The sequence below is a fragment of the Ischnura elegans genome, chromosome 10 (assembly GCF_921293095.1).
Source record: "Ischnura elegans chromosome 10, ioIscEleg1.1, whole genome shotgun sequence".
NCBI classification, from domain to species: domain Eukaryota; kingdom Metazoa; phylum Arthropoda; class Insecta; order Odonata; family Coenagrionidae; genus Ischnura; species Ischnura elegans.
Genome location: NC_060255.1, coordinates 78,250,475 through 78,276,861, shown reverse-complemented (window position 1 = coordinate 78,276,861; position 26,387 = coordinate 78,250,475). Strand labels below are relative to the sequence as shown.

The 26,387-nt window shown below is 37.4% G+C and overlaps 3 non-coding genes across 3 annotated transcripts; 1 reads left to right on the top strand and 2 right to left on the bottom strand.

Moving 5' to 3' along the window:
- The first annotated feature begins 17,569 nt into the window (after positions 1-17,569).
- On the top strand, positions 17,570-17,641 carry Trnap-ugg. The gene has a single exon. It is a non-coding gene; the product is annotated as a tRNA-Pro (tRNA).
- A 3,647-nt stretch (positions 17,642-21,288) lies between these two features.
- Positions 21,289-21,360, bottom strand: Trnap-ugg. The gene has a single exon. It is a non-coding gene; the product is annotated as a tRNA-Pro (tRNA).
- Positions 21,361-26,004: 4,644 nt separating this feature from the next.
- Trnai-aau lies at positions 26,005-26,078 on the bottom strand. The gene has a single exon. It is a non-coding gene; the product is annotated as a tRNA-Ile (tRNA).
- Positions 26,079-26,387: the final 309 nt, after the last annotated feature.

Sequence of the window (26,387 nt, the reverse complement as noted above, 5' to 3'; positions counted from 1 at the left end):
TGATGCAATTTTATAAAAATTATGTAGTAAAACAGATCTTCCCAGCAGTGTAGCGAAGGAGGAGGTCCCTGGGGGTCTGGACCAATGCCCCCCACCGAAATATAAAACACAATACAATTAATTTTACAATACAACTTTCCTTCATAAAAAAACTAAACATTGAAAAATCATGAATTTTCAAAAGATTTATTTAACAAATGAAGTTTTTTCGACTTCAAAAAGTGTTAAAAGTAGTATAAAACCCTCTACTTAATACCCTATTTTTAAAAAATTTCCCTCCCTAGTTTCGGACTCCCCCCCGAACGTAATTCATGGCTACCCCACTGGATCTGCCCAACTGTAAGAGATAAATCTACAAGTTTTGAGTAGCGAGGTTTCTGGCAAAAGAATAAATGACAAAAGAGCTAGTACTGTTTGATAATTCCATCTGGCATTGCTTAAATGAAGTATTTTCTGAAACTATAGGTCCTTTAGGAAATCTTCTAGTTTCTTCAAAAAAGGAAAAGACGAGTTAAATAAAATAGAAATTGCGGATCATCACGCCATTCTACTGATAATAATTTCTTTACCATTGTTGAAATTTATTTTTGCTGTGAACAATTATCTAAAAGTTCAGGAATAAATGGATAGTCACTGTTGGGACATGTCTCGTTTTCTTCAATTTCATTATCCATTACTAAGCGAAGAACTCGATCAAGAACATGGTGCTGACAGGCAATGAATTGTGACTTTTCTAGTTTATTTTCAGCAAACACTGAATAACAACTCCATCCTTTCTTCCAATATTCACATATGTAGTGTCCGCAACGATCATCTTCACACTTTTCCATAATTTTTTCCATTTGTTTCCATTCCAATTTCCATTATTTTTTAATTAAAATTTTTTAAAACTGTAGCGTTTTCTGCATTTCTTCTTATATTGTAACGGCTTCTTTAATAGTGTATCTCTAAATAGCCGATTCTGAAGGTATATCCACATTAATCCCATCTTGAAATAGCTGTTTGCAAACTGCTGATGCTTTGCTGGTTGATAAGTTCAAAGATGTTACTAATTTTGTTGCTGTTTTGGTTTTAATGTAATTCTTATATGTGCTTGTGGGTTCTTCTTCTTCGGACTCTTGTTATTCACTCTCAGTCTCTGATACACAAGTTGGCATTATTGTTGCAGTTGCTGTTGATGAAGTAGATGCCAAAGACATTTTTCTTCTTTTGAATGGATGGATAGATTCATTTCTTGCAGCCTTTTCAGTAGTATACCCTACTTTTCCTTTACTCTCAATCTGTAGATGATATAACTTTCTGCCCTCATTGCACAGCCATTTACCATTTTCTTTTGTTCGTTCGAGTATATCTATACACTATTGCTTTATTTTTTACCCCTCGTCTGACTACAGTTATTTCACGCATGGGCTACCTTATTTATTTGAAAGGCGTAGAACTCATTTGTCAGATAGACTACGTGAATAGCTTACTCTTGCTGCTTACTAAGAAATATCGTTATATCCGGTCGACAAGTTTGAGATGCGTACACATTTCAAAACGCACTGAACTTCCGTCCCTACAAGAACCGTGATACGGATGAGAATGAGTAAAGTTTATCCCCGTAGAATTTTAGCATTCCCGGTGTAGAGTTTGAAGTTATAACTCTCGGGTTTTCCATCGGGTGTGGTTTAGGATAATTGGTACCAACGTTTCGACGGCTGAGTCTGCCATCGTCTTCAGGGGTAGAATCTTTTTTGAGTAGAGTAATGTAGAACGCGATACTGTAGGTATTTTAAGTTGAATAGAATTTGAAAATACCGAAAAGAATTTGGCTCCAGATTCTACCCATCAAGACTATGGTAGAATCAACCGTCGAAACGTATGGACCAATTACCCCAAACTACTCCCGAGGGAAACCCGGCAATTGTTACTTAAAAATCTTACTCTATTTCCCAGATGATTTGTACTTGGGTCCTTGCTTGTGTTCTGTTCCAAGTAAAAAGATTGTACTAACTTGTAAATTGCATCATTTAAATGCCTGTGCAAGCTCCTCGTTATAACCGGCAGAGTTTCCGCCGGAGGACCTACCTTTGAGTGGCGAAGGAAATCTTTCAAAAGTTAATTCTCTCTGGAGTTTAATGATGGAAGATATTAATCAGGTTAAGCGAAAATAACATTATTAAATAAAAAGGTAACTTATTTTAAAACTAGAAAGATTATGACTGCGAGTGTTTTTCCGGGCCTGTTTGAAATAAATCTGCTGGAATATCCTCACTGAACAAAATTAGCAATAAAATATGCAATCAAATTAATGCAGGATATTATTTTAAATTTCAGTCATGAGAAATAGGCACATTACGGGGAACTTGGGGGATGTATAGTTTGCCTTAGTACATCAAGCATTGATCCCAGTTGAAAATACCTATTTTCATCTAGATAGATAGACATGAGATGGAAACACTATATGGGAGGTAAATTTGAATGAATATTGAGACTATTAATTGAATCACTAAGTTTCCTCTCAGTAGATGGCTACCATAGAAAAGTGAAAAATCGGTTTAAGAGTTTCTTTCAATTACCACCGGAATATATTATCTTCAGAAAAGTGCATATAAACCCATTCTTTTTCCTTAAAGTGCAAGGAATGTATAGTACATTAATAAATTTCTGCATAATGTATTCTTTATGGCAATGAATTAGCCATCGATCTTGTGCGATCAGATGAATTTGGTTTGGTTAATGCGGCGTGAGGAAAAATACTGAATAGAAACAGTTGAAGTCTATATAGAAAGAAAGAAATCTGAAAGAAATTTATTCCAATTTCCATTGGGGTTTAATGAACTTCGTGTATAGCTTTTAAAAGGAAAAATACGAATTTTGTAATATTTTGTTGAGTTTTTTTTGCCCTAAAGCGAAACGTTTGTTCACATTATCAAGACACAAGACGTAATTGGAACGTGACTTAATTGTTGTGTAAACATTTCCAAACTATTTATGACTATTTTTTCTTCCGTTACGCGGTCGATTTTTGGACACGCTACCGAGACGAGTTCGGAACAGACAGAGCTTCTTGTGTTACGAAACTTTTAAAAGCCGAAGACAAGTTTTTTTTCGTTTTTAATTTTTAGATAGCCAAGGAAGTCAACAATCTTCTCGGACGATAAAGTATCTACCATTTCGTCAGAAATACATACGGAGTTCCTTGAAAATAGAGATATCTTGGATGATGAATCGAAATACGTATATACTATGAAAAATCACCAAGTCGAATGCCTGTGTTAAGGTTGTCACGTATGGCGAAGATTTTTATGCTATGCTCTATAAATCAACATTTTTCTTTGATCATCTCCAAATAACTTAAAAATTCAGATCTGTATAAATATTTGATAAAATTTTAGGGTTAACTCAAAGTATTTCAGGTATTTCGTTTCTGCAACTTTCCATGTAGCGTTTATCCTCTCCTTCATTCGCCATGACTCCTCTACAGTATGGACAACAGCATTAGTTAATCTAATTTACCTACTTATAAGTATACATGGTCGTTTTATTTCGGTTCCCTTTGGTTTAAATTATTGCACGATTGCTCAATTGCAAAGTTGACGAATAATTGATTGGTATATCTTCCTAATACTAATGGCACTTTACCCCAAAAATCAATATTTACCCACCGCTGGCTTATTTAAGGCTTTTCATATCCCCCAACATTTTTTATTTCCCTCAATTTTTTTCCTTTACGCAAATTTCCATAGAAAATGACAACAATGTCTTACAGTATTTAAATAGATGAGGATATTCCATTGTATATTTTAATGTTAATTTCGCAGAAGTTGAAGCTTTGTGACGAGTTTTTATCTGCACCAACATTTATTAAAAGAGACAACACAATGTACTACTGAATATTTTTGCGCGCGGTCCACATTTCATTGTACATTATGATTAATATTCCCTTTTACCAATCCAAGAGCCTATTTTAGCGCGATGTTAGTGAAGCTCAACGAACGTGAGTGTGACGTTTTTTAAGAAAGGAAACGCGACTTCCGCAAATAAATTAAACGAGAAAGCGTGCAATTCCAAATGTTATCAATATTCATCCCCTGAAGGCGTGCCCCAAACCATATGTATACGGTTTTTCGTGTAAAACTCTCGAGATGAAAATTCTCGCTTCTAATAATGGAAGAAAATGCCTTCAGGGAATTCTAAACCCAGCCTCCAGCATTGAGAACACCTGCTCGTCGCGGAATAACAGCATAAATAGGATGCCGAGTTTCGTCATTGCGGTGACGTCACCCGGTGGCTCGAGGCTATAATACCTCGCCAGACTCAGCGACTCCGAGCGTGACAAGAGAAAAGATATAGCTTTCCGGGAATCGCAAGGATTCATCGACGATTTACAAAGAAGCAATGCAGATGGAGTGTTCTAATAGTGAGGTCATTGTGAACGCAAAAAAAGACTGAAGCAATTAACATAAATCAACTTGGAACGATCAAAGTCTGATGTCCTTCGCACTTATTAGCTGTTTCTCGATTGTAAAGTCAAAGTAGGAAGAGAATGTGAGGATTTTTATATATTTTCAACGGTGATCTTCTCAGAGATTCTTCGAATATCACTGAAAGCGAATATTAATCAAACAAATACGCTATGCATTAGTTCCAGCAACAAAACCACTCCACGAGGTTATCCATTAGCGTCACCCCACTATCCCGCTACGCATGTTCAGTTGGAAATAAGTAGCTGAAAACCTTTACGCAAGTGGACTCTACATGAGGAAATATAAAGGAATTGACATGATTGGTCCAGGATGATGTTAGGACCATATGTCCCGATGATAGTGTGCATCTAGGAGTTAGACTCAATAATGATCTATAGTGGAATAAACATAATCGCGAATTAATCGGTCATGCTTATCGTAAAATGGGTTTTGTTGAAAGAATATTAGGAAAGTGCGACGACAAAGTGAGAGAAATTAGACACTCTTCCCTTGTTAAACCCCATTTAGAATACGCTGCCAGTGTTTGGGGCCCTCATGAAAAAGGCTTAATAACAGAGTTAGAACGCGTGCAAAGAAGAGCTGCCAGGTATGTGAAATGTCGTTACGTTAGTCTCGATAGTGTAACTGACCTCTTAGATAATTCGGATGGGAATCTCTGTCAGACCGTAGATTGACAAATAGACTAAACCTTCTAGATAAATTCAAGAGCAGTGTGTTTTCTAACGAAGTTAGCCATATCTTACGGACGCCAACATTCTACGGAAGATCAGATAATATAAATAAGATAGAGATAGATAGACTGTAGAGCAGACAAATTAAGAATGTCTTTTTTTCTACGATCAGTAAGAGATTATAACGACGTTTTTTGGACTGTGTGGTTTGCATGTGGGAGTCCAATTGCATGCTGGTGATTGATCACCCCCAAACACCCTAGCGGTGGTTCGCTGGGTATTATGAAGATGTAGATAAAGAGGTGGTTCTGCTTACACATAGTATATGTGTATACAAGTGCAAAAGGTGCCATCACCCTTTGCCCAAAACGGCAAAAATTAACAGATTTTCTGTGCTAGGATAGTATAGAGGTGTAGCGCTGTCCGATACATAGCGCAAAATTTATGTAGCGTGCCACCTAGTCCGAGTCAGGACCTACCCTAGACATCTAACTACTCTTCACTTATTGCTCAAAGGTTTTCAGGAAAAAATGTAATGCAAGAATTGTATTTTTAAAGTAATTTGGCTTTAATTGCTTTTTTTTAGGTGGCTACTAGGTACGGAATGAGATATTTGCAATGGAAATCTTATTTGTTGCCGTAAAATCTTTTTCTCAACTCTCCATGCCGCTAGATATCTTTATTTTGTTTCGATTTAATTTTTCTTAACAATTCATACATCAGAGGTCAGATGTCACGCCCCGAAAAACCGTCTTCCGTCATCTCAGCTTATGACAACAATAAATAAATACTCGAAATATCTTCCCTTTTTCTCAAAGATTTAACAAAATTCTGCATAACCTATGAAGTTTAAATTAAAGTAGTCCCCTTTTCAGAGAAGTCCGTTTCATTTCATTTAATTCCAGGGTAATTTTATTGCATTAAAGTCATAACAGTTTCGCTATGGAAAATTTTCACTCCCTGGAATCTTCGCATTATATATTGAAGCGTTCCATTTACATAATATTCCTAACTTGGTATACCAAATTATACGTGCTTGCGTGGAAAGTGTTTGTAATTGCTTTTGAGATATTGTATTTCTTATCAGGTTTTTACGCCACTCTAAATAGTCCAAATCAGCTGAAATCCTCCTAAAATTCTTTTTTTAGCATCCTCGTGGCTTAGGTGAGATGATAAGGTCCTGTAAATGTGGATATTTATGGAATGCAGAGAATTTAAACAAGCTATCCTCTGGAAGAACGTGAAATATTTCATTAGTTTTTGGTGTCTAGGTAGGAGTTTCGCGTTTTCATGTTTTTTTTCCAAATTATCAATAGCTTTTAACACTTTATGATATTTATTACGGTTAAATTACCGCAAAAATTAAAACTTTTTATTTTGAGCAACATCGCGTTTGCGCGCCCAATGTTTCCGCCGCCATTCGTTAGAGAGCGCTAATAGCAAATGCTTGGGAGACACTAATCAACGTTTGGGAAGACTTAGCATATCGTCTGAACATGAGCCTTTGGACAAATGGTGCTCACAATAGACACTTTTTTATGTACAACTGTTTGAGGTTCTATCTCATTTGGTGTGAGGTTTAAAGGTGTGAGTTTAGCGTAATTAATATTTAAAAAACGTTAAAAGCCCGCTATTCATTTTGAGACAGCCGATATATTCATATAGATATTATGAGATGAATTTTCCCAAAAATTTGATGCGGTGGCAACTCTTTGATTCACAATTCGTTTATACAATCCCAATTTAATTATTAAAATTATTTTTTTTTGCATTTTATTAAATTTGTGTCAATCATTCATCTATGACTACCGTTTAGGTCTGCCTAGCACCACAATCCTCGTGCCTGCCACGCCCTATTAGCCAGGCAGAGTTAGAATTTTCTCCTGAAATTCCTTCCTACCGTTGATAAACAAAATATTTCCTCCCAGTCGAGTCCTTAAAACACCGCTTTGTTTTGAAACGGGAGAGGTCTGAAATCATCGGGGTTAACCCGAAGCGAGGGAAACACTTAAATGGCCCGCGTCCAAGCGAGATAGCCTATCTAAGACTTTCCAAAACACGTAAGCGCAGCAAGGTAGAAATAGCTGAAAGTAGATTCGTCTGTTCATTTGGAAGTTATCTTTCACTGCGACCGTAGGGGTAACGGTGAGTTTGGAGCTCATAGGTGACGGAACGCGAAATGCAAACTAGAATATCACAGTCAGTTATACTAATGCGATCACCTGTGTTTGGTCTAGTTCCATTGGCATTTTATTTTTTAATTATTTAACCCTGAGGGTGCTCGGTTACTGGCGATAAATGCAGAAGGTATTTTTTTAAATGTAGCAACTAGGAAAAAAACAACACAAAGCTATCTTATCGCATATCCATATTCGAGTTTTATTTAAATTGATGAGGTTAAACTGGTTAATGTTGACAATATATTTTCACGTTTACTGAAATATAAATATTTTTATTTCAATGTCAATACTTCAATGGCAAATTAAATAATGGACTATGTAAGAGGCGATATATCGGCCCGCCGCACTTTTCGCCTGAGCGGCGAAAGCCGATATATCTGCCCGCCGCACTAAAAGGGTTAAAGATACATTCTATTTTCGCTTGCTCACATTTCAGATGGTATGCAGCTTCTGTTTTCGTTGACAAGAATTATGAAAATTTAATACCGTGTTAGGGATTTATGAAGTTAACTAGGTAATGCGTATTTTCTCATACACTTCATGCTTCACAATCCTGAAGCTACTTTTCCGTAGTTTACGTTAGAAATGAGGTGCTTACACAATATACCTTTTCCGTAGGGTATGTTGCCATCATTCAATCTTTGATTCAAGCCGTAAGTTGGTTGATAGGTGCGCAATGGAGGGCTAAGCCATATGCACGTGAATTTCACTCATACAGGGTAGGGTGGACAGTTCTTTTTCCTGGATCATTTCGCTCTACGATAAATTTTAAGTTGCCGGAGGACTTCAACCGAGATTTATTATTATCCGGAAACCTTCGATCAGGAGCCAAGTGCTGTATTTACTAGGCTATTACATACCAGGTTATTTTCATAGATTTCCATTTAATATGACTTAATTCCCTCTGCAATTGATGAACCTGAGAATAAATTAATATGCGTCATAATGCGGAAAAATTTCAGTCCCAGCTACACAGTGGTGTGATAATTTTAATCGGAGTAAAGCAGGGATACTTTTAAATATCAATTTATTTTGCTTATTTGCATGTGAAGTATTGATAGAGCGTAAAATTCTGGACTTTATTAAAAATATTTAAATTTATCCAGGTACCCGTATTGTTGTGATGGATGGTTAAATTTTATTGTTTGGAAACACCTGGTTTCCCATACTATTCGTCCAATGCCTAACCTAGTAAATCCTGAGCAATTAAGGGAACATATTTGAAAATCACTGTGGATCAGTTTGTGAAATCTAAAAAAGTAGAAGAATGCTGACAATAATTTTATTTGTAACCGTTTTAAACTATTTTCTGTGATAATGTGTTTAACAGACAACGTTGGGTCATAATGCGTAATGTTAACTGCCGATGCTCCTCATAAGCTTCTATCTCCTAGCTTCTAAGTTCCTAGCTTAATATTATCCTTTTCATAGTTTGACGTGAATTCTCTTTTCATGAATGAACCGTATTATATTCTCCCGGCTCTTCATTAACACTCTACATATTTCCCTCTATCACATATTTTAGCTTTCCCTCTTTTCTCTATATACGCTTTCTCAGCTTTCCCTTAATTTTCCCTTTATTTTGTCTTAAAACACACTAAATGTACCAACCATTTCAACCCTTCTTATTGCTTAAAATTAGTGAAGTACATAAAAAAATTATGCCTGATAATTTTCTTGCAATTTTAAGCTCTCAGGCCAGGCTAAGCAATACATCAATATGTAGGAATGTCCAACAAGCGCATGTCTCAGAAATATTTATGAATCTATTTTTTCACCAAAAATGTAAGTTCTTAAACGCAAAGAGTAATGTCGTTACCTTTAAAACTTATAACCACGAAAACGTGCATTAAAAATTATCAAGTTTGTTCTAGCTTTTTTCATGAAATTAAATGAATCAAAAAATTATACAATTTTGCAGTACCAAAAAAACGTGTCTCATGTGTACTTCCAGTGGTACGCAATGTATATTACATCTACATATTTATATATTTTATTAATTTCGCTCATTTTATACCAACCATCGATCGTTAGAGGGTGATGTGATATTTACGGTCCGTTATCGACGCTTATTGTTGCTGTTTCTCTATTGATGTATTTTTGTTTGAGCAATGAGAGAAGAGTCGTTTAACCCCAAGCTGGAATCAGCCTACGGACCCGATTAAGTTTGTCTAATATACAGCTGCAAGACTTAACTTCAGGATATTTGAAAGTTGTAGTAAAACAAAGAATTACCGAATGAAGTTTAGTTAAACTTATGATATTGAAAGGACGAATGCGTTAATTTCACTTTTCCTCAATAAGTTAGACACTATAAAACGGGCCCACAGCGGAAAATATTATTCACATTTTATCAGGGTGAACATTTTGCGGTGATTTTTTTCTGTATACAAGAAAACGTGGGAATAAATGAATGAATATTTTTCGTTGCCAGTGTGACTCCAATACCAAGGTGCTACTACGCCTGACACTTTTATCTTTACGGTGTTTCGTCCGTGCGAGCAACGGTTAGTGCGTGAGGCTAGGCAACGGATTCCCGCGTCATTGCGTCACCGGACGCTGCCTCTCTCATTGGTGTTTCTGTGGAGGCTTCGTGAATACTTTCCCTCCTCGCTTGTCTTCCGAATAGGTTGGATACCTGGCGGAGATCTAGGCGATAGCGCATGCATCACCATGAAGGCCTGCTCATATAGGCGACAAGGATTTCCTTCGCCGAAGCAAGATTCACAGCCGAAGTCACGTTGATCCCAGCGGAGCGTACGAAGTAAGGTTGGACAAACTCTCGTAGAGAGAATAAGTTTATGCTTCCCTGCCGATGGAACTGATATCTAAGACAGGCTTTATCAAATTATTGTGCCTCATTTTATCTCTGTGTTTTAAGCCAAGGGCTGGTTTGGATAGGTGAGGGTAGAGCTAAGCTTCTGACATATTAACTTCACACTTGCTACTGTGCAGTCGTCGCTAGCATTTATCCACACATGTCAATGCGTAACCATCAAAATCAGTTCACATTTCTCAAATATTGCCTCAATCCGAAGGACTGCGTCGATAGAAGAGAGTAGAACTCGCCCCAGACTCACTACTGGTGTGTAAATAACATACATTCGGAGTAAAGGGGCTCAATCTCTTGCCTTTCGCCTCCTTACTCTTCGAAGATCTCTTTTCATGTCTACCTTATTGTAGTTTCACGTAAGTTCCATTGCATCCCCAATTTTGGTTATTCAGGTCTACATTTTGTATCAACCAGAGTATGCTAGACTAAAGTTTAAAATCACCACTGGAAACTCTTAACGGTGAATTTCGAGTGTTTTCCGAAGTAGCGACTTACATTAATTTACTTTTTTTCTGAAATTCATCGTCTAATAGCAGTAACTATGTGATACTAAAAGTGTTGAAAATATAAAAATGTAAGTGGTAAAATTTTAAAATTTTATCTCGAAAACAAGTTTATTTTACAAAATGGGAAGGTCTTCAATTAAACTGTTTTTTACTCGGCGAACTACGTCGAATATTTTCACACGGAATGGTCTCACACCAAAACGGGGACATCTAAAGCTATCATTATTAGTTCTTACTATGCAGATTTTTTATCACCTACGAAACTTCTTTCTGTGCAGCAATTGATGACTGAAAGGAAATTGATGCCGTAAACGTTGGCCTTTGGGGAATTTCGTTACAGTTTAGTTAGCATAGTTTAACAGCAGAAGTTTTTATACTCCACACTAATTTCTTTGCTTTCAGCAGGTTTCAACATATGCGAGTCATTCATGCGGAGGAAACTTCGCTCCAAAATATGCATGCGTTACGTATTACCATAGAGTAAGTATATGTAATACCATAGAGTATATATATACTTACTCTATGGTATTACATGAGTTTTTAATTTTTTAGGTTTTCAGATACAATAAATCATTGTGCATTACACCAAATAAAGAACCGTTTGGGGTAAGAAAATCCACGGTAATCATTAATGCTTCCGGTATCAGGGCTTGAGGTAAAAGAAATGGCTTGTAAATGACGGTATGTAATTATTTTACCTTTAATATATTCCATTATATTTCACTACCCAGTAAAATTCCTTGTTTATGACATTAAGAATTACGACAGAATTCGTCTATTAGATCATTTCCAGAAGAAATTTTTGAAATTCAAATGATGTCCATCCGGGTGAAAAGGAATGGATTGTTGAAAAACCCGGCATGGAATGCTTCATGAAGTGAAACGCAATTAGTTGTGAGTATTTCATATGCAATTTCCGGATGTGTGACATCAAAGTACTTTGTGAAGTGTCAGGTGTAGACCATAATCGTTTGTTCACATTTTGATCAATAGCATACGAATAACGGGACATCGTCACCCGATAGAAACAGATTAGAATGTACTTAGTATCGTGGCGGAAATTTGCTCCAAAATATGCATAGGTACGTTACATATTATATAATTTTTAAAACTCATTTTAGGTATTCAGATACAATGAATCATTACACTGAACACAAAACCGATTGAGGTAGCAAAATCCACTGTTTATTTTTAAGTTCTGAATAAAGTCAGCTTTTTCAGTCAGTGATGATGCAGCCAGCTGTTATTGTCAATGATGGTAGTTGCAGTTTCAATTGAGCTCAGCGAAAAGAGCCCGTAATTTTAGCGTCACAGTGCAGAGTCCATTATTAAGCTCCAAGCTGTGGATCTTAGGAAAAAGTGCGGAGTGAGTAATGTACAGTAATTCTTTGTCTGATGCAACTTCCCGTTTTATCCCGCTTTCCTCATTCTCTAGGAAGTTTTCTTTTGGTTGGATTATCCAGTAACGTATCATACCAATCTATACGCAGAAATTATTTTCTACGACTACAAACCTCATTGAAAATACCCAGATAAAAATCTAATAATAAACATTTACCAAGTTTTGTTGGCACAAGAGCGCTGGTTCCTAAAAAAATTACTTTTGCTAATATATTCACTCTCTTTTTTTTTCAAATGAAGTTCAGAGATTGATGTCAAATGAATAATCGTCTAAATCTTCATGTGGAGACTTATTCTCTTGCATATTCGCGTTAAATATTAAATGCCGAATAACACCAATCGGATATCAATGTGGAATTTTACTCGGGATTTCCACCGGGTCAGGTTCTCCAACTCCATCTCGGCCGACATTTCGATGAACGAGTTGTCCATCGTCATCAGGTCATGAAGCCCTGCTTTGAATGGCGATGAACAACTCGTTCATCTAAACGTCGGCCGAGATGGAGTTGGAGAACCTGACCCGGTGGAAATCCCGTGTAACCTTCCACAATTCTATACGCTGGGAAAGCTTGCAATCATACTTCGGATATCAATGCTTTTCACAACGAATCATTAAAAATTAAATGCTTTGAGTTTGTAGGAATGGATAAAGCTAGTATCGGAATAATTATCATTTAAAAAATAGGCTTTCAAATATATGATTCGGCGTATTAGGAGAAAAAATAACTTTTAAAATGCATGATGAAAGAACACAAATGGTAATTTGCAGACCTTTTAATTCCAAAACTTAGTAACCGACCCAGGTTTCAACACGTCGTGTCATTTTGATTTTTCCTTGAAATTGGCGTTATTTGTTGGGTCGGTTGTTGAGTTTTGCAATTAAAAAGTGTGGAAAATATCATTTTTGTTCTTTCATCATGGATATATCGAACTTCCACCAAATCAAGCCTGAAAGGATTACATACTTATAAACTGAGTGAGAATATTCCACAGAATACAATTTTCTAGCATTTACGTGTGACAGAGTAAACTATTCCTCTGGCTAGTCCGCGTTTATATCCTTCAATTACTTTTAGCAACTTATTTCTGTCAAATTAGTTCAAGTATTGACGCGAAAATAACTTCCATCGAAAGCATCATACCTAATTATTAATCGGAAACGGGTTACAGCTTGACAAATCCTTTCATGCGGCTTTAAAACTCACCGCTAAAACTCACGCCGAGAGTAAATATTAGAGAGAATGATGCCGGAACCTTTTCAAATGCCAACTCGCTCCTTTCGTTCTGCAAGCTGCGCCAACAAGGTCGACGGGCGCGCGCGTGACTCAGATTTTCGTTACTCTTTTGTTCTTAACGTTCTTGCCGTCTCACACTTATTCGCGTCGCTTTGGCAACCGTACAGGATTTTTCAAAGATAAAAAATGGACGCTTTACTCTCTCGGTGGTGATGTAATATCCTCGTCACCTTCATGCTCCAATTTTACTCCTTCCGTCCATGCCTGTTTTTCTGGAAGTTTCGAAAACAAATACCATTGAAAACAAATAAATATTTCCATATTTTCATGAATATCATTACAATGATAGGTTACTGTTCCTACTTTTGTTATTATTCGGTGGCTACAATAAAAATTTATGACGCGTGGCTTTCAAATTAGTTTATTTTGCTTTTCATTCCTGCTAATCTATGTTCATATGCGTGTTGATCGTGTTAGCAACCTGTAGGATGTATTATTTAGACTCAAAATTCACTTAGATGAATATTGTACAAAATTTATGAGTCAATTTTCATAAAAAGGTATTAATGTGGTTAATGCTGTCTTTTATCTATAAGTATGCTATTTTAGTCTTGGTATAGTCTACAAGGACCCTCTTACAGGTGGTAGATTTAATTTTCATGTAGAGAACAGTTTGTGGGGAAAGACCTATAGAAATATCATTCATATCGTTCTCTTGATAGAAACTTGCACCGTGCTAGACATTTCTCCTCATTAATCTCCATTATATTCAACTATCCATTCATTGAATAGGCATTATAATATCATCTACTTCTGTTCTCACAATTTATTATTTTGGCAGTAGAAATCATGAATGGAGATACTATAAGTATTCTGTGAATTTCTTATTGCCCAAAACATGATTGATGACTCACCAACACTTATTTATATTAGCTAATTTTTGAGCACCATGCATTTATTTAATCGTTATGAGTGGCATATTTAATTTAAATAACTAATTATTTATTTACTTTATTAATTTACTAAGCATTAATACCTTCATAATCGTGTTTATTTTATAATCGGCCAAATCAAAGTTTAAATGGTGGCGTAGTTCCTCATAAACAAACATAATCTTGAGTTTTGTGGGGTGGGAAAGGAAGATTTATTCTTCCGTCTGAAAATATCCGAGTGCGCAGCTGCGTTGGGGCCTCTCGTGTTGTCAGAGGGCGTAATCCCCGCTGGAAAGCATTTCTCGAATTCTTTAATTCGGCTCGGGAGCGGTGACCTCATCTTTCCTCCAAGGATTAGCGCGGTTGTTCGCTTAGAAGTGTGGGGCGCCGAATTGGGTGCGGCCCCTTCCGGATAGAGGCGAGAGGAAACGATTAGGAAAACCCAAAGCATATGCATGCGGGTAGACTAACTTCGTTCCGCGTTTTAGTCAACGGCCCCATCTCAGAGTAAGGATAGGAATGGATTACATAGACCCCGTTCAAATTAACCCCGTTTCGGAATTTCGACAATTTTGGTACAGAATTTTCTTAACACTTTCTAACCCAGAGCTGCTTCTGGGAGATATTAAATATCAAGACTTCCCATTTTAACAAAGTGAAAATTTTCTGCTCAATCATAATTATGAGTGCAGGGGCGCAGCTAGGAACTAAGGTAGGGGGGGTATAGGCGCAACTAATACTGGGGTAACTGGGGGATATGGAATACCCATCAGGGTACGCGGGAGATGCGGGGGCCTCACCCCAGAAAAATGTTTAGATAAATGAATCAAAAAGGTGAGTTTTACGGCCTTTTGAGGGATATTTTATTAATCTTTCCACCATTCTTTAAGTAATGGTATTTTAATAAGTAATTTGGATTAAACTTGAAAATTTCTCTGAGCTCTGGGAGGGGGGGGGGGTTATCCCCCAAACCCCCCTCGCTGCGCCACTGGTTGTAGCAGCTACATATTTCACCATTACACTTTACGGCACTAATGGGTTAAATGAGGGGATGATTAGCCAAGGAGTACAAGTGATTTTTTCTAAACAGAGTTAGACACAAAAATTAAGTATAGAAAAAATCGCGATCAACTAGATATTTAGTAGTGAATTTGATTTTTTACTCGATGCCAGCACAAAACAGAGACTCACTCGTATCCATTAGCTACCAAGTTTTTGTGCATTTCTTCTATCAACCTATGTAGCTTACCCTGTTTAGAAAAAAAAATCGTTTGTACTTGCCCATCTCTGATTACTCACGTCCATAAGCACGTTAACAAATAATTGTACCGGTGAGTCCAATACTCACCCCAAACCAGCAAGTTAGCTAAAGATATTTAAAAATGGGCTCAAACGTTTCCGTTCCCAGTGTAATGCTGTGTTCGTGTGAAAAAGAAACTTAAAATAATTAAAGTGATAACACAATCAAGTAGAAATTGAACAAATATTAACTAAATGTGACGTTTTCAAAAATATTTTTCGTTTTGAATATTTTTTGCCAATTTGATAACTTTTATTTGACAATTTTCTCCTTTTAATTTGAAATTGCAGCAGCAAATTTCTTAAATAATTTGTTTTTAAATCTTTGGGATAGGAAAGGAATACGGGAAAAGTGTGGTGTTTTGAGACTTATTTATTTTATTTTTATTCTAGTGAGACTGCATTCTGGTTAGAAAATCTTTGCATGCCTATTTCTTTCACATGTATTTTTTGTGTGCATTTCTGACCTTCTTTCATGGGCTCTAAAATCTACATATCAAAGGTATTAGTGCGCATGCCGCCATGATTGAAGCCTCCGAAACCACGTGACTAGCACTAACACTTAAGCCTCTCCCTCTGTTAGTTTAATCGCAAAAAAAAAACGCTTGCACGGCTTCCTGGATAATTTATCCGCCCAAATATGTCCTTGAGGGCTTGGTTATTCAGTGACCGATGCCTACGGATCTCCTCTGTTGTCATCTACGTTGGATTTCTCCATTTGTTTGCTCTCCTACCTATCGGATATAGAGAGGAATCAGCCAATTTAGTTGTGCTCACTTTCAAACCTCAATTTGGGAGTCAAATTAATCAGAAACCATATTAGCTAAGAGCGTCAACATTTGCTTTCTGAATTGCGGCATCGTCCTCTACAGCCTAACTTTACTTCCAAGTTTTTTATGACGCGTGATTGGTTCTATTTGAGTTTGAGATTAAGGAAATATACCTTATATGGATAAATGCCTTTCCACACCTTGAAAATGTGATGAGGTTGCTGAAATCCTGGTCGGTTTTTGTATGAAATAAACGTGGAGTAGTGCCAGTGTTGTTTCACCATGAATGAATCACTTCCACAAAATACCGTCTGAGACTATTTCCTATAAAACTATTTAGTTGACTCAAAACAAAAAATTGTACGATAATTTTTTTATTAAAAAAATTTAAATTTCGAACATTATTGTGAAATTTTGAGGGCACGGCCGCCGAAGACAAAAGGTACCCCGAAAAAGTCATGGTGTAGGTACAAAAGCTTTTTATCTAAGCTGTTTGAGGAAATAGGACGGCCAGTTAGTGATTAAAAACTAATGCTTATCGCATGTTTCATTTAAAAAATATGTATATTTACTGTGATGGAAGGCATTTTTCAAGGCTAAAAAAGCAACATTCGGTTACACATAATGTTAAAAATCCTATTGCTACGTTTTGAAATTATTATTTTTCCAGGTATTTTAATGACTCTCCTACAAATTTTATGTTGCCATCATAATAAGAACCTAATTCCAGTATCCAGTTGGTAATTACTTTAATGTAGTGCAGAGGAGTTCCTAAATTTTATTTTTCATTTGATTCTTAAGGTAAAATGAATATTATATCAGTTTTTTGTGGAAATGGTATTTTTAGAGTTGTGGTAAAAAAATGTTCATGCTCAGACAGATATTTCCTTTTCTATTTATGCGATATTGTGAATTTTCAAACGCAATTTCCAGAAAATATTGCTCAGAACAGCTTTTTATGCCCACCAGATGAGGAAATACAGTTTAAAAAAGGAATTTTGCAATTTTCAAGAAAAAGCGTGTTCTTAGTTAGTTTTATCAACTTTTACCACCTCCAATTAAATTCCTCTATCAATTTTCTTTTAAGTACTGCCTACAGCTTTTTGGGAACGAAGTCGTCGCCGTGTTGCAGAATTCCACACGGTCAGCGTATTCACCCTTCCGAGGAATGTTGTGGTGCACGCGTCACCGCCTTGAGGCGCTGGTCGAAACAAGTGAAATCTCTACAGGTGACAATTATTTCAAAACAAACTTCTCGTCGATCAACGTCGGCCTGTTGGTCTAGGGGTATGATTCTCGCTTTGGGTGCGAGAGGTCCCGGGTTCAAATCCCGGACAGGCCCTAATTTTTATTTTCCCCATTTACATTTCTTTCTATTCTTAAATAGCGCAAGTCAATACAATTGAAATAAGATGCAGAATATTTTACGCGCACGTCATAAAAGCCATTAATTCCATCCATTGAAGTTCACCCAATCAATGCTACTGTGTATAATAATGATAATATTAGTCTCTAATTCCCGAGGCATGGATTATCTTTCAAATCATGAAAAAGCATTCAAAGAATTTTGCTTGTATATTATTCATATTTAACTTTTCAACCACCGTGTGCTGATACGAGCAAAATTATTGGATTTTAATTTTTTTTAACACTTGGGTTGTTTTGTATGGAATGGTTGGTTTAGTTACATGATTTTTCAAATAAATAATGTCTGATACTATGATGTGTTATGTTGAAATCATACCTCGCTGATGGTTGAGTGTGCCAACTTTACTTTCAACATCGTGAAATCGTTTAGGAGGCTCAAAACTTAAAAAATATGGTGTTCAGTAATTTTTCTATCTTACGTGGCTTATAATGTTGCTCCTCTAGTTTAGAATCCACAGTATCTTAGGCAAATAGCAAAATATATATGCTAATGATAACTCTGGGCAACGAATTTAATTTTTTATGCATCTGGATAGTCTTCTACTTCCTTCCAGGATTAGGCTACTAAGCCTGTTCCGGCTCCACATTACATTCTTTTTCTTGGTCTTCCGATACTTTTTTCATTTGGCATTCAAAGTATATGTTCCTTACTTCTGTGTTGTGTAGCCTTGTAGTTTATCAGTGATAGCCTGGACACCCAGTTCATTTCTTATTTGAGTGTTTCTTAATTTATCCAATACTGTGCAGCCTTTCACTGGTCTTAAAAATTTCATTTCCGATCATTCTATTTGCCTTAATTCATACTTTTCTGGTACCCAACATTCTGATCCGAAAAATAGAGTGATATGAAAAACAGTCAACATAAAAGCCATAAACAAATAAATTCGAAAGTTAAATCTAAAACACATAATAAGTAAATAAAAAATAATATGTGGGAACATTTTAAAAGAAAGAATTGTTAGAGTGAATCCAGCAAAATACATAGTAATTAATCCATATGCCGTTCCAGATACAGAACAGGTGTTGACCAGTGTAATAGGAACAGCTATGTTATACCTTTTCTTCTCAGAACTGGGTCACTTTCTTACAAAATAAGAAGACGCCGTCACTTGGAAAGGCGCCCTACAACCTAAATTGGGGATGATGAGTGCAAGCAATTCATTACGTCATTAAGTACATATTTTCACTTCCGGTATAGTTGTCGATGGAATGACCGCGATGACGACAATCGACGTGCCTCCCATCGCTTAATATCGATTAGTATTGAAGCTCATGCACTCCGTCGCTCCGGGAATATCATTTATGATGGGTAATGGCCGCCGTTTTGATTGTACGGGGAAATGAAAGTAGGTGGTATGGGAAAATAGAAGTAGTTTAATATTATTCTCGCTTAATCACGTACTTAAACTCACGTACCAATGGCTGAGATCACGGTTATAAATACTGCTCGGCGCTGGGTGCCTAAAAAAGACTAACTGTTGCATCTTGGTGCAGTGGTGAAACAATGGTGCACTGTCAGTTTTGATTTGAATGACGGACACGGATGCTTAAGACTAGGATTCGCGACATTTTCGCTGCATTGGGATTTGAATAGTAAGGATTTGAGGATAAATTCATTTACTACAGTCATTAGTAATGGTTCTAAATCACTCATGGGATTAGAGAATCAGGAAAATCACTTTGATTGTTGGCAGGTTACTAATGTTATCCCACGATGAGTACGTATGTTTAAATCAGTCTCCATTTCAGAACTTGTTTCCATTAAACATTATAAGAACCAGGGTTGATCACCTACTAAAATGACCATGACCTATCATTTTGGTAGACCAACTAACTGTTCAGTGGAGTGTGAGTGACGTATATCTGCATTTACATAACAGGCTACTAGTCGCCTCATGCATTTATTGGTGTTTGACTGTGGTTTACTAATAACCAGAATGCAGTATGCAATAGGTAACAGCAAAATGAAAAGTAGGAGGAGAACGTTGTAGATACATGATGTATAAAAAACTGGGCCTGTCCGGAATTTGAACCCAGGACCACCAACACCCAATGCCAGAATCATAGCCCTAGAACATCAGACCAATATGAATTAATAGAAAAAATTTCCGTTACATTTTCACTATAAGCAAAGTATTTATCTTTGATCGGCATTGAACGGAGCTGTGAAAGTCACAATCGCCAGTAGCAACATACGTAATAAATTAGTCATTATAAAAAAGAAATACTAAATCATACATGTAAATTCATGCTCACCACAAGCTTGCTTCACTCCTCTCTGATCAGGACATATGATACAGATACACATAATATTAAGCTGAAAATTGGATATGGTTCGAAATTGTAAGCATATCCATGAAAGGCTGGGATCAAACAATGGTTTTATGGCGCAGAAATAGAAACAACCAATATTAAATAATCGTTAGAAAAGAAAAAAATACAGTGCCCATAGAACAAACAATATCCATTATGTATGATCTTAGGTTTTCCCGGCGTATCAGTTGCAGAAAGGTTTCTCGGGTTTTCCACCGGTTGATGTCGTCCATGTCTCCCGACGTTTCGATCCGCGACTAGCTGATCATCCTCAGGGGATCTTCCGAATGATCGAATGATCTTCCGAATGATCGAATGATCTTCCGAATGATCGGAAGATCCCCTGAGGATGATCAGCAAGTCGCGGATCGAAACGTCGGGAGACATGGAAGACATCAACCGGTGGAAAACCCGAGAAAACTTTCTGCAATATCAATTATTAAAGAAAACCTTATAATCAGACGTCCTAGCGAATGCCGCGATTGAGTTGATAAATTAAGAAACTGTTTCAGCCCCGAAAGAAAAGGAGAGAATTGAATTATAAGCGGGAGGGAGGGACAAAAGGAAATTTTGTGAAATAAATAAAATATCTAGTGTTTGAAGGGGTGTGAGGAAAGTGCATAGCCTAATCACAAATTGAGCTTTGGGGCGCCATAGTTCTATTCTTCCACACTACACCTATTTTATCCTATTTGCAGTTGGAATATAAAGGTAGATTTTTTATGCAGTTCTAAGTGTAAATGCATGGAAATACCACGGAAGTACAGCCATATATCGATGGCTAAGTTCTAACAACACGTATCTCAAAATAGCAAATTTTCAAGGGGGCAAAATATCCAATGATTTTTTTTACTAGTATATAATTTTAATTGAAATTAAAATATAACTAATACACACGAAACTGAAAAATAAGCATACATTGCAAATGAATAGTTGTTTTTTGCTTGAATTTCATTTTTTATTAGGAGTATTAGCAGTATTATCTCAGACTTGCTTAATTTTGGGAGACGTGTTGTTAGAACTTACTCATCGATATGGTTGAGTCAATTTTAGATTAGTACTGTTTCATAAGGTTTCAGTAGCGAAGCAACTGTATGACGGAGAGTGAAAAATGTAAAGCTGAAATATGCTTGTAAATAAAATTAATTTAATATTTCAAGGATAGAATCAAACAATGCTTATACCGAGCCGACAGTACTGTATCGAGTAGCAGCAATATTGTATTCAAATGCATTTATAAAAAAATCAGGGCCTGTCCGGGATTTGAACCCGGGACCTCTCGCACCCAAAGCGAGAATCATACCCCTAGACCAACAGGCCGATATCTGTAAGCGCGAAATTTGTGTGTCACATTTTTACTGTGACTGAAGATTTTCTCTTCGACTGCTAATGTGCGGAGTTGTGAAAGTCACAAATCGCAGCCGGAAAATAGCTTTAGGGAGCTTGGGTGGCATGCAGGTCGCTTTCATTGGTGTTTCGTTGGCAAATCGGACGCATTGGAAACGCATCCATTTCATTGCCATATATTTCGTTGGCAGTAGTTTTATCGCGGATGGTCGTTGCAAGGAAAAATATTTTTGGGGGTTGATGTCCCTTAAGCTACCCTTGGCTTGACATGTCTGCAAGCTTAGTATAGTGTACAAACGCACGGAATATTCCGCATAACGGAGCATAATTAGCTTACCATCTGTGTTACGCTTTGTGTATGCCCGTATAAGTTTTTGACGAATCGCGAAGCGTTCCGGTATGCGGAATGAAAGAAAATTAAAGCACGGGATTGCTGAGGCCTTAACCTCGTAGAATTCTATTTCAAGGTAAGAAAAATAACAAATTTACTTTCTTCAAATTAACCTTTAATCGTCGACCAGTTTCAGTATACTTTATTATTTTCAAGCCTAGTGGTCCACAATCCACTATTCTTGAAAATGATAAAGTGTATAGATAATAGTGGACGGTTACAGGTTAATTTTGCAAGCAAAGTTTGTTAATTTTCTTAACTTAAAAATTATAACCGTTAGATGGGGGTTAAGACGGGTTAAGGTGTTGCCGGCATTGGGATCGGAGCGCGTGGATTTTTAGAGTCTTGCATCACCGGCTATATAACTGCGGGTGACTCTGCTTTTGAGCCCATTCCAAGTGGGATATGTGTTCGTGTGTTCCTCCCGATGAGATAGGGGAGGGATGTAGAGTTGGAGGAGTAGAAAACAGTGGGAGAGGGGTTGTTATACCGCCCGCTGCAGAAGGCCCATTCGATGGCTTTCGAGCCAAAATAGTTTGGCTCCGGGGTGCCAAATAATTTAGCGCAGTCTTCGCTCACGTCTCACGAAGGGTCCGTCGACCGTAGTCCGCACATGACATCACTCCGGGAACCGCTCGCGATTTCAAAGAAGCCGATGAATGTTTGAAGCACTTTAGTCGCGCAAGGAAGGAGAAGGAGAGAAGACTGGAGGCATGGGCGTACCCAGCGAGGGGCAGGGGTGGGCAGCTGCAGGGGCGCAGCTAAGAATCAAGGCTAAGGGGGTTTAGGGTAACTAATACTTACGGGTGTGGGGGTATTGCATACCCACCAAGGTAAGCAGGAGTTTCGGGGGCTCTCTTCCAGAAAATTTTTAAGAATAATGCTTAAAATGGCGAGTTATACGGCTTTCAAAGGAATATTTGATATTTCCTAACACTGTTCTATAATTAATACTCATCCAAATAAGTAAAATGGATTAAACTTAAAACTTTCTCTTAGCTCTGGGGGGGGTTTTATCCCCCAAAACCCTCCCCTCGCTGCACCAGTGGGTAGCTGCCCCCCCTAGAAGCATAAATCGCAAAAGTCTTTAAGCAAAATCAGTACTGAATTAAAACGAAAGCATTCAACAAATTTTCTTCAAACCCACGAAAAATGATATGTATTAGTAGAAGATATGTAACTAAAATAAAACTATTTTTTCAAGGAAATAATCTCATAAACTAATGTCATAACTTAGTTTGCCCTCCCCTCTCCTAGACCATGACTTGCCTCCCCTCCCCCCATAGTTATGATCCTGGGTTCGTCCTTGACTGGAGGCGTTCTAGATGTGGCTGTGTAAAAGAATGGAGAACGTGAAGTGGGCGGAGAGGAGGAGAACGACGAAGTGCGACGATATGATGGGTGAGGAGAGTCACTTCAGGTCATTATCATTTCGCCTGTTGATAGTGACCTGGAAAGGTCGAAACCGGTTGGGTATTTCAATAAATACTGCTTGGAATAGAACTAAGTTTACTTTTTAATCTATCATGTCATGACTACACAAATTAAACTCGCAAAACATTTGGGTAAAATGTTCTCGGGATTCCCACTGGGTCAATTCTTTCATAACGGCCAACGTTTCAAGCTCCATCTCGGCGCTCATCATCAGGGCTGAATGTTGATTTCTTTCATTTTTAAAGGAAGGACATTCAGCCCTGAGATGAGCGCCGAGACGGAGCTTTAAATGTTGGCCGTTATGAAAGAAAAAACCCGTTGGGAATCCCGAAAAAAGTAACCACATAATCCGCCGGAAAAGCATCAAATCATATTCCGCAAAACATTGATTTCATATGAGGAGAGGAATCTTCTGGATGAGAATCAGAGAAGTATGGATGGAGCGAGTACGTATCGGGGAGGGGATGCTGAAAATAGTGTTAGAGGGTAGAATATTTCTTAAACGTGAGAGAGAAAGGAAGAGAATTGGATTTTTTTAAGATAGAATGAAAGGGAGCCTTATTTTGATTTAGAGGGACACCCATGAAGGGAGGGAATATTGTAAATCTATTTATGCTGAGCCACAATACTTTTCCCACTCCTCCCACGCCCGTTCTTTCGACAGATTTTTTCAGAGATTAGTGCTTAGTGGCTTTTTGCTCACTTATAGTGCAATTGCTTTAATAATACAAATTTCTTACAGTGCGGTTAGTTCTCATAACTCTTTAATGTATACTTTTAAGAACATGATAATATTTTTTAATTTATAATAATTTAAAAAATGTAATTTAAAACAATATTCAAAACGGAAACTACAGACATATATACCGAAATCACTGTAATGTAACTTAAAGGTAGATAGTTATCAATTACTGGTAAAGTTTTTGATTTTCATGCAGCAAACTCCTAATGTTATGAAAATATTGCTTTGATGATAACTTTATACTTTACTTTTCTGTTTGTTTCATATCACTTTACTCGTAACATAGGAAATCATTGATATATTTCGCGCCTTCCACGTGAAAAATGTGGGTGAATATGGGGAATGCATCTCTCTTTCCAACATTTGGACAAAAAGCTCTCCAATCGTTGTCAGGAATCCAATAATCCTACCCAACCCAGTGCATAATGCGAGAAATCTTCACACAAGGTAAGAAAATATTTCCTAAACTTCGTTGCTGTCAGTCTTTCTTTTGATTGTCCTCAGCGACTGTTAAAGTTTCCGCGGTATTGTTTTAGTGTTGAAATAATACACAAAGATATCATACTGTCCACTTAATTTTAATTTCACAATCTCCACTGCACGTTGTTTCAACTGACTTTCATTCATCATCAGGTGCTTGAAAGGCAATTAAAACACGTGCAGTACAGTTTGTGAAATTCGAATGAAGCGGACAGTTCGAAATCTTAGTGTATCATTTAACATGCTGTTCCACCATATCTCTCAGGAAAAAGTTGGATTTTGTTTAGCGTAGAAATAGTGGCGTTGCCAGGAATTTTTACGGGGTGAGGAGGGGAGGTCCAAAACCAGAGGGGGGAAATTTAGGAAAAAACAAAGTACTGAGGGTTTATACTAATTTTAACACTTTTCATAACCGAAAAAACTTCATTTTTCAAGGAAATCTATTGTAAATCCATTATTTTCAATATTTAGTTTTCTTCTATGAAGCAAAGTAACTGTGTTTTTATATTTGGGGGGGGGGGGGGTCCGGAACCCCTAGAACTCCCTCGCTACGCCACTGCGTGGAAGTTGGCTATGGGATTGTCAGATAAGGTACAACGCAGTAGAATCGCATGCCTTCTTCGTTAAAGCAGAGACAATTTTTCTTCGATGGGATAGTCCCCCGTTTCTTGAGCGGTGATGTCACGAATACGTCGTATGCATACCGCGCCCACGACTACCGTTTTCACGCCTCCCATTCCGGGGTTCCCCTCTGACTAACTAAGCGGTTACGAGATGGATTGTGGCCGAGTACAAAGCCTGCAGTTTTATTTCGAGTCTTCTTGGGCAAATATAATTAGCGATTAACACATTTGGCATCGGACGTGGATGATGCCGGGTTCTAGCTCGTGAAAAGCATTTGGGCACTCGTCCTTTCCCGACATGAGATGCACTAAGCTAGTTTTACATCAACTTGCTACCGCAAGGCGATATAAAATGAAATACGATTAAGAAATAAAATTTATTTTCTCTCTCTCTCTCTCAAGGCACCTCAATTGACGTTTGAACACCACTCATAAACAAAAAAAAGAGAAAAAAGAAAGGGAGAAGAGAGCAATGAATCCCACCCACCATTTATTTAAGTTCTATATTAGGGGGAAAGCGAGTTCCTATACTTATCGGTTCAGAAAATTTTATGCCCTTCATAAAATCGCTGGTGGAACAGGCGACGGAGGTAAAAGACAACTATAATCTACACAGAAGTATCGTAGGAGTACCAATGCGCTTCGATATGGCATGCGTAGTTGAATAAAAGAATGTTAGATTCGAAAGAGAAATATTTTCATCTCCTCTTCCAAGTGAAAAAATAACTCTCTTTTTCTACCGTAGATCCTTGATAAGTAATGCCTTGGAAAAAATTACCTAAGTATATCTATAATATTTTCCCGCACGGTAAAATCATTCAAATAAAACAACCACACGAGTTATTTGAAAGAGATACCGTAACTGCGATATTGATGAACATGATATTGCGTATAGTTTCCGAATGTACAAGAAATATTGTTGCTCATCACGATGAAGAAAAAAAGAATGGCCCATGGGGGGATCGAACCCACGACCTTCGCGTTATTAGCACGACGCTCTAACCAACTGAGCTAATGGGCCAGTTGAACAAGGATGAAGAAATGTTGCTACTTATTCAACACTTGGACGCTTTCACTCCCGAGTAGCGATGGGACTTATTTTTATGGTTTCTTCGCTGCAACGCGAGGCTTTCGCGGAGAAAGACTCCAAGTGGTCATCCCTTCCAATTCTGTGTAATCAATGTATTTTAAGGGGAAGTGTTTGGAGTTTGCTCCATGGTGACATATAAAGGGTAATTGCTTCAAATTCTTTTTCGGTGAAATTGATCCCAGGTTGTGGCAATGGAAAACATAATTAGACCAACAAAAACCCACAACTACGTTCTATCCC